Below are 13,487 nucleotides of genomic sequence, written 5' to 3' on the forward strand. Positions count from 1 at the left end.
TGGACACATCTCAGTATGCAGAACACACACCTCTCCATGTGCACAAATACTACTGGTGCTTGTACTGTTGTGGACATAGTGGACTGAACCAAGGGTAACCGGAGTGGGCTGGTCCGATGTACGCCACTTCAGCATAGGAGTGTGAATAAATAGGCCGGGGCTCTGGGGATGGTTCACTTGTGAACTGTGAAGACCAACAACTGTGCCAGAGCGGCGGGCCTCACCCTGCCACGAGGCTGCAGCCATGACCGCAGGTCTCCTCAACACAGGCCCCCTACGAACCCTGTTGCACAGCACCACAGACTTATATCTGTACAGACTACTGTCTTCGAACTACACTGCGGACAGCAGGCCTCACAATTCAGACGGAGTAGCGATTGCAGATGACGCAGTGCAGTACGCAAAATACATTGCTCCCAGTGCAGCCCTCTCGGACCACGCATCATCGCAGAGTGCACCCACGCTGAGTACTTCAGATGCCACTAACTCACTGCACCATAAGTCATCGCAAAGTGGCCTTACTGGGGCAGAATTCAATAGACAAAAGACATTGGTCCGAGTGTAGCCCCCCCAGACAATGCATCATCGCAGGGTACATACACGCTGAGCACCAAAGGTACTACTAACTCAGTGCACCACAAGACATCGACACGTCACCTTACTGATGCAGAATTCAATAGACAAAAGACATTGCTCCAAATGCGGCCCTCCCGGATAACGCATCATTGCAGGGTATGTACACGCTGAGCGCCAAGGGTACTACTAACTCAGTGCACCATAAGTCATCGCAAGGAAGAGTGAACAGTTTTATGTCGGCAGTGAGGCATACTATCACTCGAAAATCCCCCAAAAATATTTATAATATAAAAAGAACAGAAGAATCAAAGTACATTAATGATTACAATCCAGTAATTTTGAAGATGTGGAATACACATATGGACATACAATATGTTGCAGAACTAACTCAAGATAACTCAATTCCTGTTCCTCGCGTACTATCCAAATAGAAGTCCATATCTGGAAAAAACATATGTCTATATGAAATACTGCAACATTATAGTTTTAGAAAAAATCTTACAGACAAAATAAATAAAGTGAAATATGCTGTAATTGGATCTGATAGATGTTTCTTAAAGAATGCCAAAGAAAATGTGATTAATCACAGGAAATTAAGTTGTGATACTCCAGATAAGAGAGAGTTTTTCCATTTAGCTCTTCTCCAACTCTTCAAACCTTGGAGGACTGAAATGGAATTACTTTGAAATTTTGACTGTTATGAAGATTCTTTCAAAGCACGTAAAGACATTGCTACCAGTGAGGCCCGCCGGGACCACGCATCATTGCAGGGTGCGCACACGCTGAGTGCTTCAGGTGCCACTAACTCACTGCACCACAAGTCATCACCACGTGGACTTATTCAGGCAGAATTCAATGCAAGCTGCAACACATGGTGCCACTAATCCTGTTCAACACAAGCCGGAGACACGTGGTGTCACTAACCCTGTTCAACACAAGCCAATCCCACATGTGTAACTGTGTCCTGAGTCCTGAATGGCAGTGACCCCAAGTCCGTGGCAGCGACCACAGGAGCATACTCCCTTTTCTCAATTAGGCATATTTCCATTTGCAAGGCCGGCGACACATGGTGCCACTAACCCTGTTCAACACAAGCCGATCCCACATGTGTAACTGTATCCTGAGTCCTGAATGGCAGTGACCCCAAGTCCATGCGAGCGACCACAGCAGCATACTCCATTTGATCAGTTAGGCATATTTCCATATGCAAGGCCGGCGGTACGTGGTGCCACTAACCCTGTTCAACACAAGCCGATCCCACATGTGTAACTGTGTCCTGAGTCCTGAATGGCAGTGACCCCAACTTTGTGGCAGCGACCACAGCACCAGACTCCCTTCAGTTTTATTTGCTGTTGTTTTCTTTAAATAAAATGTTTCATACGTAAACCTATACAAGACTAAGATTCTTATTTGTACAACCGCACAGGAACACTTCCTGGCCCAAGAAGGTTGTTGGGGGTATGTTGGTAATGTGGGAAGAGGGTGCATTACATGCTGATGTGGGTAGAGGCAGCGTGAAAGGGGTATCTCTCACAGAAAGAACTCCGATATGTTTTCAGAAATGCCTCAGAGAGATGCCAGCTGACGGACTGAATCACAAAATGTTTTTTTAATGCTTATGTAGTGTGAGTTATGAACAGTCAACACCCAGATTCGCAGAGGGACAACTGCGGTCCGTCCACTTGACTCACAGACGCAGTACTACGAGCTGTCCACTCCCAAAGGAACAGCACCGTAGTAGTTTGCAGAGGTACAGGCACAGTAGCATACTAGCTCGCAAAGGTAGAGAGCTACGAGCCGATGGACTGGCTTCTAACGGCATAGCTGCAAAGTGGTGATGTTGGGTAGAGGCAGCGTGAAAGAGTTATCTTGCAGAAACAGAGCTCCGGTATATTAAATTGCCCCCAAGACCTTTCTTTTATATTTTCCCTCTATGCAAGAAAGCCCGCTTTCTGGACCAATACCTTGCTCCCTGACAAAGGTGGCGTAATTCCGTTCAGCAGTTTGACCTGTAGCCTTTTCTAAAGTTTCCTATGGAAAATCCATTGAAAAAACACATTTTCACACCCCCACATACCTACCTGACACAGTCGTACTCGCTGTTGGTGTGCAGGTCAGTGCTTTAGTTGTCAACATGTCACGGCCACTCCCTGAGGTCAGGTTTGCACACACACCACACCCATCTGGCACATGCGTCACAGGCCATGTGACCATGCAAATATAATGCATCGACAACGTCACATCCTTTATTGCCGGTGGTGACTGGATGGCGGACGCTCCACGGGTCTGAATCATAAAGAGTCCATGAAGAGTTGCCCAGAGGGTTATTCGCACCCTGAGCTGCATGGCCATCAGGGGCCTACTATCACGTGGCATGGACTTGACTTGCACAGGGTTAGTGCCACCCAAAGCGGATGTGGCTGTCAGGGGCCTACCACCACGTGGCGCCGACGAGTTACACAGGGTTAGTTGCACCCTAAGTTGTATGGCCATCAGCGGCCTACCACCACGTCGTGCTGATGTGGTCTCTGCCATTGATGACTCAGGTCTCAGAGACATGTGTGAGATCTGCCGGGCCGTGGAGAAGCTGATGTGGTCTCCGCCATTCATAACTCAGGACTCAGCGACATCTGGGCGATCTGCAGCCCGCGGAGCAATGATGGGCACGTGGAGTGCCCACTGGTAGACACTCCGTGGCAGCAGGTAATTATTTGGTCATGGCTGCGCAGGGGTGGCAGTGTCTCTCTCTCTCTCTCTCTCTCTCTCTCTCTCTCACTTCCCTCTCTTCAGTCTCTCTCTCACTCTCTTCCTTCCTTTCCTTCTATCTCTCTCTCTCCCTTATCCCTTTCTCACTCCCTTTCTTTCCTTCCCTCTCTTTTTCTCTCTGGCTTTTTTTTTCCTTCTCTCTTTCTCTGTGTCTCACTCCTCTGATATGCAAATTACACACGTCCATATTTTGTGCTTTATTTTCCAGGCTGTGTCGTCGACATTGATCGACCTGACAGAAGACTTCCACCTTGTTGTGTTGAGTTTTTTAAATTTCAATAAAAGTTTTGGTTGTTGCTTAAGTGCTGTGTCACTCTTTCTCGTTCTTGTTACTGTTATTTGGTGCTGTCCACCATGGTGTTAAATTTTGGGGCAGATATCGCGGGAATACTGGTGATGTCTGCAGTTTGCACCAGCTTTTGAATAGTGTGTTAGATTTATCTCAACTTTACTTGCATTAAAGTGCTGATAATGAGACCCAGAGTAGGCATTCCCGTGCAAAAACACACGAGTTGCAGCTTTGCGATCAATTCTAATTACTAAAATCCTGCATTGAATTCCACTGTGGTTGTGGGTGCAGTTACAGTTTACACACAAAATCAATAAAGAAATCTCATTGTATATATATTAATTGGTAATAGTGGGTCAGTTGCTGGATCTTGACAGGATACACTGCCCAGTTCGTTTATTTTTTTGTACACGAAAAAACCACATCACAACTTTCACAACAAAAACCCAAAAGTACGAAGCGAAACAAATTCCGGTGATAAGCCGCGTTAGCACCAGAGATTTTACACCTGCTTTCTGCTGGTGTTAAACAGGACGATTACCTGCAGCATGAAAAGGAACACAGCCAAGAGCCACACCTGAACACCCACAGCCATAGAGTCAATGAGCATTATACACGGATACCCATGAGGGCCATAACACTCCTCGCAACAACCCCAGGACTGCCAATGCCCCCTGAATTCACATCTGAGCAAGTATGTCCATGTGGTCATTGTGTTAGCATGATAGGCACTGGCGCTGCAACATCAGAGTGTGCTGTCTTCTGCGGATGTTACCATGTCACCTCACCGTTGGCAGTGAGCCTGGAGATGTAGTTATGCACGCATCCTCCTGCATGCACATGCGGCAAAGGGAACGGGGTGTCTCACACATGTCCGTGTTCAAGAAGTGCGGTAAGTGTGTTCTGCTGTGGCTGCCACAAGGGCCACAGCAGTCGATGTTGTAAAGTGGCATGCACCACATCCAAATGGCAGTGTCACGGTGTGATTGGAATGCCGCAGGACATGCGGCAATAGGCATTGCAAAGGTGTGCCGTAGGAGTGCACGGGATACAACAGCACAGCGCACAAAAGTGTGGGGGCTTGTTGGAGGGAGGAGCAGCTATTTGGCAATGTAACACACAGTGAACCCGCCCATGTGCCACGTGCTGGGTATCCCATCCATGATGACCAGGGTTGCAGCAATCCCACAACACCCACGACCGGCCTTTGTACACATCCTGTATGAATGCACCTGGAGAAGTTACTGTAAGGATGAAAGGTTCTTTGTCCGAGCTATCTTGCGCTAACACATCTGCTAACACATCTGCTGTTCCGAGAAGGAACTTGCAAGTAGCCAGCCCCCCTGACAGATACGATAATATTTGCATCCATCTCCCACACTACCCACTGCCCGATTTGAGAAAGAGTGGACATCCCAGACTCAAAAGTCCTTTGTCATAGTTAGCGTGCGTGAAATGGTCTTCACACGTACTCCCACCACAACCCTGCCCTGCACCCATTGCACACAGACCCGGCTCATTGCACCAAACGGTGCCATTTGATCCACAAGACTGGCACACGGCAAGCCAGTGCAGCTTCAAGCAGAGCCACTGACGCATAGCAGGGCATCCCGAACACATGGTCGACTTCATTCATGTCCACCTATACCTTGCACGACTACAGCATGTCCTGGGTGCACTGCCTTTGCAAGTGCTGTGGATCACATATCAGCACCATATACAAGTTACCGTGTTCCAAACAAAACTTCCTCCTACTACGTATAAAATATTGCTGACACAACTTGAACAGGTGTGGCACAGCGCTCAGAGCACAGCATTTCACAGCATAGGAAACACAGTTTGGGCTCACAGTTTCATCCCCGAGTCCAGCAGCAGCTCAATTTAGCAGCATAACACTCTAGACAATACCTCACTTAATTTCCGTACCCGGCACTTTCAGATCAGTAGGGGTCAGTAGTTCAGCGCCTTTATCAATGTGTCTGGCAGCATCTCAGCTTACACCTCCAGCGCCATCAGACCCATACGAGTGAGTAGTTTGCACTTTCCAAATACCGAATTGATTTGATACACGCAAATTTACCTTTGCACTCACTGTATAACACCCCCTAAACACCATGCACAACTCACAATATTCGAAACAAAAGTTCCTCCGAGTAGTTATAACTACATGCTGACACTACTTGCACAGATGTGGCACAGCGGCCAGAGCACATGACTTCACAGCATATGACGCACAGTTTTGACTCATGCTTTCATCCCCGAGTCCGGCAGCAGCTCAGCTTAGCAGCATGAGACTCTGGAGAATACCTCACATATTTTCTGTACCCCAACACTTTCAGACCAGTAGGGGTCAATAGCTCGTCCTAGTAGGTATAAACACATGCTGACCCTACTTCCACAGGTGTGGTGCAACAGAGAGGGCACCCAACTTCACAACATAAGACACCCAGTTTGGGCTCACACTTTAATCCCCGAGTCCCGCAGCAGCTCACCTTAGCAGCATCAGACTCTAGGCAATACCTCACTTAATTTCCATAGTCCAGCACTTTCAGCCTGGTAGGGATGAGTAGTTCACTACGCACCCCTGTATAGCACACCCTAAACACCCCGCAGAATTTACAGTGCTCCTACCCTTCTCTTTCCTCCTTTTTTCACCCTTTTTTCCCCTTACTCGCTTCAATAGAATCACAAAATGGCTGCCAATACTTCCTAGTTGTAACCTCTTGCACCGCTCGCAGCCAATAAGCAGCAAGCTCGAGCTCATAACCCCTCAGCCAATCAGATGGCAGAATTCCCAAATATCGATATCTGTAAATTTCAATATTTCTCCAAAACTACCAAACGGATTTACACCAAATAAACAAAAGTGTGCTTTCTAGACCAAAACCCTTCTCCTTGCCAAATTTGGGGTAATTCCGTTCACCCGTTCGACCTGTAGCCTTGTCTAAAGTTTCCTATGGAAATGAACATGGAGAAAACACGTTTTGGGACCCCCCTTTTTTCTTGCCCCCCCCTTCACGACATAGGAGCTGATATGAACAAAGAATTAGTTTGGAAAATTTCATGAAGATTCATCAAACGAAGTTATAAGCAAAACAAAAAATGCTCTTCCTATGAAAACTTGGTCCTAACTATACCTACCTACTGGCGACCGTCAGTAGGTATTATATATATATATATTCACTGAAAAAACCATAGGTTTCACACATGTTATAGTTAGCGGAAATTTTACTGATAAAAAACCAGTGAAATTCCCCCGTTATAGTTAGCGCAGGCAACTATAACTCACGCGACCGCAATCCTCTGCTGATGACATATGTGTCTTTATGAAAAAAAAATATTTGTAATATATGTATAGCTAAAAATGTATGGAAGAAGACATGGGCAAATAAGTGTCTAAATACAGTATTAGCATCAGCAGAAGATTGCAGTCGCGTGAGTTATAGTTGCCTGCGCTAACTATAACGGGGGAATTTCACTGGTTTTTTATCAGTAAAATTTCCGCTAACTATAACATGTGTGAAACCTATGGTTTTTTCAGTGAATTTGCAAGGTTTTTTAAATGCTAATTCCTAACTATAACGTGTGTGAAACCTATGGTTTTTTCAGTGAATTAGTACGGTTTTTTAAATGCTAAGTTTTTTTCCCTTATAATAAGCCCTGTACATTTGGTGGCCTTCGGCCACCAAAAGCACAGGGGGTGGGGTAAGTGTGGATAGTGTTTTTTGCCCTTAACATAAGCCCTGTGCTTTTGGTGGCCTTCGGCCACCAAAAGCACAGGGGGTGGGGTAAGTGTGGATAGTGTTTTTTTTATTTTTATTTTTTTACCGTACGCTTACGGTAAGCGTACGGTAAGCGTACCCCGCGAAATTGCCGAAAAAAAAATAAAACCGTTTTTGCACTTGGGGGATGTTTGGGGACTCCCTCAACATGACTATGTGGGAGGGAGTTGTCAAAACAGCCCCTTTACATGTTTTTGGGCTTGATATTTTAAAAATCACTCTCAGTGCGAGAGACAAAATGGCGGCCGCCGCTTCCTGGTTTCGGCCGATTCGAATGTTTACTAAGATCTAAGAGCCAATCAGAATCGCGCTCGCGCACGCCACCGTACGCTTACCGTAAGCGTACGGTAAGCGTACCGTAAGCTGGCTCAGATATATATATTGATTTAAAGGCTATTTTCTCAGAATCTACTGAACAGATTTACACCAAACCTACAAAAGGCACTTCCTTGACCTAGGGACTACCTCTCTGCCAAATTTTGAGTAATTCTGTTCAGCCGTTCGGGCTGTAGCTCGTTCTAAAGGTCCTATGGAAAAATGCATGGGAAAAACGCGTTTTGGGACCCCCCTTTTATCTCAGCCCCCGCTTGACGGATCCCCCCGAGACTTTCAGGGTAGGAGCGGAGCGTAGCGCCCCACCTATTTTGAAAAATTTGCGAGGATTCGTCGACCGGCGCCAAAGTTATTCAAAATAGAATGTTGAGGTTTTCCTATGGAAACGTGGTCCTAACTATAACTACCTACTGGCTATCGCCAGTAGGTAATATATACCATTTATGAATCATTTGATGGATTTAATCATGCTTAGCCTAGTCATAAATGGTATATATATATATATATATATATATATATATATATATATATATATATATATATATATATATATATATATATATTTTTATAATATCTACTGGCGGTCCCCAGTAGATAGTTATAGTTAGGACCATGTTTCCATAGGAAATCCGCAACATTCTATTTGGAATAACTTTGGCGCCGGTTGACGAATCCTCGCGAAAGTTTCAAAATAGGTGGGGCGCTCCGCTCCGCTCCTACCCTGTAAGTCTTGGAAGGATTCATCAAGCGGGGGCTGAGAAAAAAGGGGGGTCCCAAAACGCGTTTTCCCCATGCAATTTTCCATAGGGACCTTTAGTCCAAGGTACAGCCCGAACGGCTGAACAGGTCTGGTGTCAATCTGTTCAGTAGTTCCTGAGAAAATCAAAAGTAAAATCATATATATATATGTGGGCGGAGCCTAACCACACATCTCATCCTGAGATCTGATTGGCTGTCAGCACTTCATCCAAGAAGTGTTGGCAGCCATCTTGGGACCAATATACATGATAGCACCTCATTAAAAAGCATTGCAGTTAATAGAAGGTTTTAAGACTTTAGTTACATCATAAATCATTTGTTGATGGTACCATACTCATTTTAGGAATTGTGGTATGTTCTAAGGTGATTTCACCATGTGAAAAAGCCTTCTGCTGGGATATCATGATTGAGAGAAAAATATTTTCTCATGCTTTTCCCACAGAGGTTTGGAAGGTGATCTATTAGCTAAACTGAGAGCTTATTTTCTGTAAATTCACATTATCTTTCTCAGTCATGTGAGAATGAAGTCTGACATTCTCAGTAAAACATCTACATCCAACAAGGGCAGAGACTGTCAGTTGATTCCTTTGTGTTCTACTGCAGCTTCCCAGAGTGTTCCAAAGAACAACTAGAGCGCTAACAGTCCTACTTATGATAAACGTATGGCACACCTGAAGCCATCTTGCTTGGATTAAAGTGGTAACTCTTAAAACATTTAATTTAAAAAGGAACAAAATGAGGTGGTTCATTTTTCCATAAAAAGTATGATTAGTGCTGCATAAAGAAAAATTAGGGCACATTTTGAGTGACTTCTCAAATCCTGGCATGCAGACTGAAACATGCACTTTCAATACCAGCAGCAGTTTTCCCTGGTGACCAGTAGCTTTACTACAGTGATCTAATGAGCAAAAAGAGTGCTAACATTCTGAATTTATGGCAAATGAGTGACACATCTGAATGCCTTTGGAATCAAAGTAAAAAACTGAAAGTATTTCCTACTGAGGAGACTGCAGTAAATGAGGAAATTAGGAAACTTCATAACAAATAAGTCTGCCAAGATGGCCACCAGAGACAAAAGAGCCCAAATGTAGCCCAAATATCACCCAGATGTAGCCCAAGTATATCCCAATGACAGAATGTCCCAGAGTGTTCTTAAAAACAACTAGAGCGCTTACTGTCTTCATTATGACAAAAGTATGGCACACCTGAAGCCATCTTGATTGGAATAAACTGGTAACACTTAAAACATTTAATTTAAAAAGGAACACAATGAGGGGGTTCATTTTGCCATAGAAATTATGATTAATGCTGAAGAAAGAAAATGAGGGCACATTTTGAGTGACTTCTCAAATCCTCTTCTATTTCATTAAAAAATTCTGACATGCAGACTGAAACATGCACTTTTATTACCAGGAGCAGACTTCCATGGTGAACAGTAGTTTTAATATAGTGATCTAATGAGCAACTAGAGTGCTAACATTCAGAATTTATGGCAAATGTGTGACATATCTGAATACCTTCATGATGGAATCAAAGTAAAAAACTGAAAGCATTTCCTACTGAGGAGACTGCAGTACATGAGGAAATTAGGAAACTTCACAACAAATAAATCTCCCAAGATGGCCACCGGAGACAAAAGAGCCCAAATGTAGCCCAAAATCACCCAGATGTAGCCCAAATATAGCCCTATGACAGAAGTGTGCAAAACACTTATTATTTTGTGTTTTTGCAGTTATATAGTGCAGACTTGTCAGGTATTGGAGTGCATTACATGAGCATTGGTTACATCACACAAGAACAAATTCATTTTGGTTGTAGACATGGGGAGACTAAGTGATTTGACCAGAATCACAGAATGTCGAGCTGAAGCAGAAACTCCAACCTGGTTCCCCAGTTGCAAAGTCTGCAGTTCTGGAAGTAACACCACATCCTCTCCCCTAAGTGCAACATTTAATCAAGTGGTCAATTGGATAAAAAAACATAAAGGTAACAAATAATTTAAAAGTGCTTCTCGCTATTTGAAAACTCAGAAAATATGTCCTTATTTTAGTCTTTTAGAGCACTAACCATAATTTTGATGCCAATAAGACCCTCTCATATATGTAATTTCTAAAGGAAATGCTCTAGGTATTACAGTTTTGATTACATCAAGATGACGTCAGGCGTTCCACACTTTTGTAATAAATATAGAATGTTAGCAATCTAGTTGTTCATTAGGATACTGTTGAGAGGCAGAGGCCAGGGGCACGGACTCTGAAAATTGAAGGCAGGTAGGAGGGTGCAAAGGCAACAATTTCACAACACTGAGCAGGCAGGAAGGGCCGTGGCAGCACAACAGACTATGGAGGGCAGTGGAAAGGGGTCAGGGGCAACAAACCAACAATACATGACTTGTAAGAGAGGCTGTGGCAATGTAATAGACCATTGTGGGCAGAAGGAAGAGGCAATGGTAGTACAACCATACATGCCAACAGACCCGATTCAGCCAGGAAACGTCCAATGTTTTTAAGTTTAAATGGGCTTTATTTTATCTGTCTCCTGTCTACAATCTCCTCTTTTTCAATGTAACTCAAAGGGGAAAATCAATACCCCAGTTTTTTTTCAAAATCTCCCTCTTACCAAGTTCAAAATGTTCGTAAGTATGGTACATTGGATCATGGAAGGAAATGGAGTAGGGACATGGACTTGGATAACAGAGGACAGGAGGGACATGGAGAGGTGCATCAAACTGACCCTGCAGGGCAGGCATCAGGGTTTGCAGCAGCACAATACACCACACAGGGCATGCGGGACGGGAGTGCAGCACAACAATCCATAGAAAGCAAGAGGGAAGGGACAGGACCATGCACATGGACAACAGAGAACAGAGGGGCAAGAGGCAGGACCATAATGGAAAGACAGGAGAGAAAGCTGCAGCATAACAGACCATAAAGGGCAGGAGGGATGGATCAGGGGCATTACAATGGAACAGACAAGCCAGGAGGGAGGGAGCGGGGGTCTGCACATGTAAACAGAGGGCTGGGGGCAAGGGGGCAGGGCAGGAGCAGCAATATGGCCATGGAGGTCAGGCAGGATGGGCACTAGAACCAAGACACACCATGAAGAGCAACAGTGAGACTGTGATGGCATACACACAGACCATGGAGGGAAGGTGGGAGGGGTTCAGGGGCAGCTAACTGACCACACAGGGAAGGTGGGAGGGGCCATGGCAGCACAGAAGACCATGCATGGCAAGTGGGAGGGTTAGTGGTAGCACAATGGCTATGATGGGCAAGAAGGAGGGTGCAGGGGCACGCACAAAGGACGATGGAGGATAGAAGGGAGGGTCAGGACCTGTGCACAGACAAGAAAGTTCAGGGGAAGGGGCCTCACAACAGACCGCACAGGGCAGGCAGGAGGAGCAGTTGCAGCACAACAGACCAGGGAGGGCAGAAGGGTGTGGCAGTACAATGGACCATGTAGGACAGGAGGAAGAGGATAGGGGCATGGCATGTGGACAGGCAGGGTGGAGGTGGCAGGGACAGGTTACAGTCATCTGACAATGCTTGGCAAGTGGGAGGGGAGTGGCAGCTCAACAGAACACTCAGAGTAGATAGGAGTGGCAGGTCCATAGAACATGGTGGGCAAAAAGGATGGAGCAGGGGCATACACAAAGACATCGGAGGGCAGGGGGAAGGAGAATAGGGGAAGCAAGCTAAGCACAGAGTTTAAGCAGGAGGTCAATGATGGGGCATAGAATTGGGCAATGGAGGGCAGGAGGAGTGGACTGGTACATCATACTAAATTGAGGGCAGTGGCAGCACATCAGACCATGCATGGCAGGAGGGAGGAGGCTAGTCCATGGATTCACACAACAGAGGATAGGGAGGAGGGGGATGGGGCAGCAAGCTAACTGTTCAGAGAAGGCGGGTATTAGGAACTTTATTGTTTTTAAAACGTGTGTCTGTGCGAACTACTTAAAATATGAACAAGTATGCAGCATAATCTCACTTTTAATCAGGAAGAAGAGGACGTTTGTGACTGTGACTCCGGGCTCACTTGGCAGAAACACCCCCTGACCCTCCACCCCCTATCGCAAAATGTAATGCCCGTGAAAAGGGTAGGTGAACACAGTGTTATATAGAACATAGTCCTGAGAGCACGATTGAAAATGAAAACTAGATATAGTGTATGTGTTAGAAATGGTGATTTCTGGTTGGCTAGGTCTTGCGCCAAAGCCAGGCAGAAACCACCACTCTAGTCAGGGCTGGGGAGTTACACGCCAAAGATAACCCCTGCTCACCCCCTTGGTAGCTTGGCACGAGCAGTCAGGCTTATCTCTGAGGCGAGGTGTAAAGCGTTTGCGCGCGCACCCAGCAACAACACCCAAGGCCCACCACAAAGGAAACTCCACACAAGGTATTATAAAAAAATAACCATTGTATTATACCATAACACATTAGATAAAAACACACACTCTACAATGTGCCAACAGGCACGGGCAGAATTTACAAGGGATTATATGTACAAGGGACAGGGCCACATGGACCACTGTCAGGAATTAGCACTTGTGGAAATTAGCACTTAGAACATAGGAATAATACTTTAGCACATAGCACATACAATCACTGTAGCGCTAAAATAGAACATGTAGCACACAACCAGTAACTACTGGTATCAGGTAAGTACCACCTACGCAACCCTAACCACCTTAGGAAAATATTGCGCAGGGAATCAGGACCCCACTAGCACCACCTGTACTAGGGAGAAAACAACCACCTAAGTATCACAATACCTATAGGGGTAAACGCACATTACATATGATGCATCACATTCAGAGGTGTAGGGAAGGAAAAATAGCGCCAAAGTCACATTAGCCACAACCTGTGGCAGTCCCTAGGCCAACTGGCCTGGAAGGGGCAAGGACGCCCTGTGTCCAGCAGAGTCAGGGCGCGCCTGCGCAGGCTGTGCAAAACAGGGTGCACACAGCACAACCTACATGT

Source organism: Triturus cristatus, chromosome 3_1, assembly GCF_964204655.1.
Source record: "Triturus cristatus chromosome 3_1, aTriCri1.1, whole genome shotgun sequence".
Taxonomy (NCBI): Eukaryota; Metazoa; Chordata; class Amphibia; order Caudata; family Salamandridae; genus Triturus; species Triturus cristatus.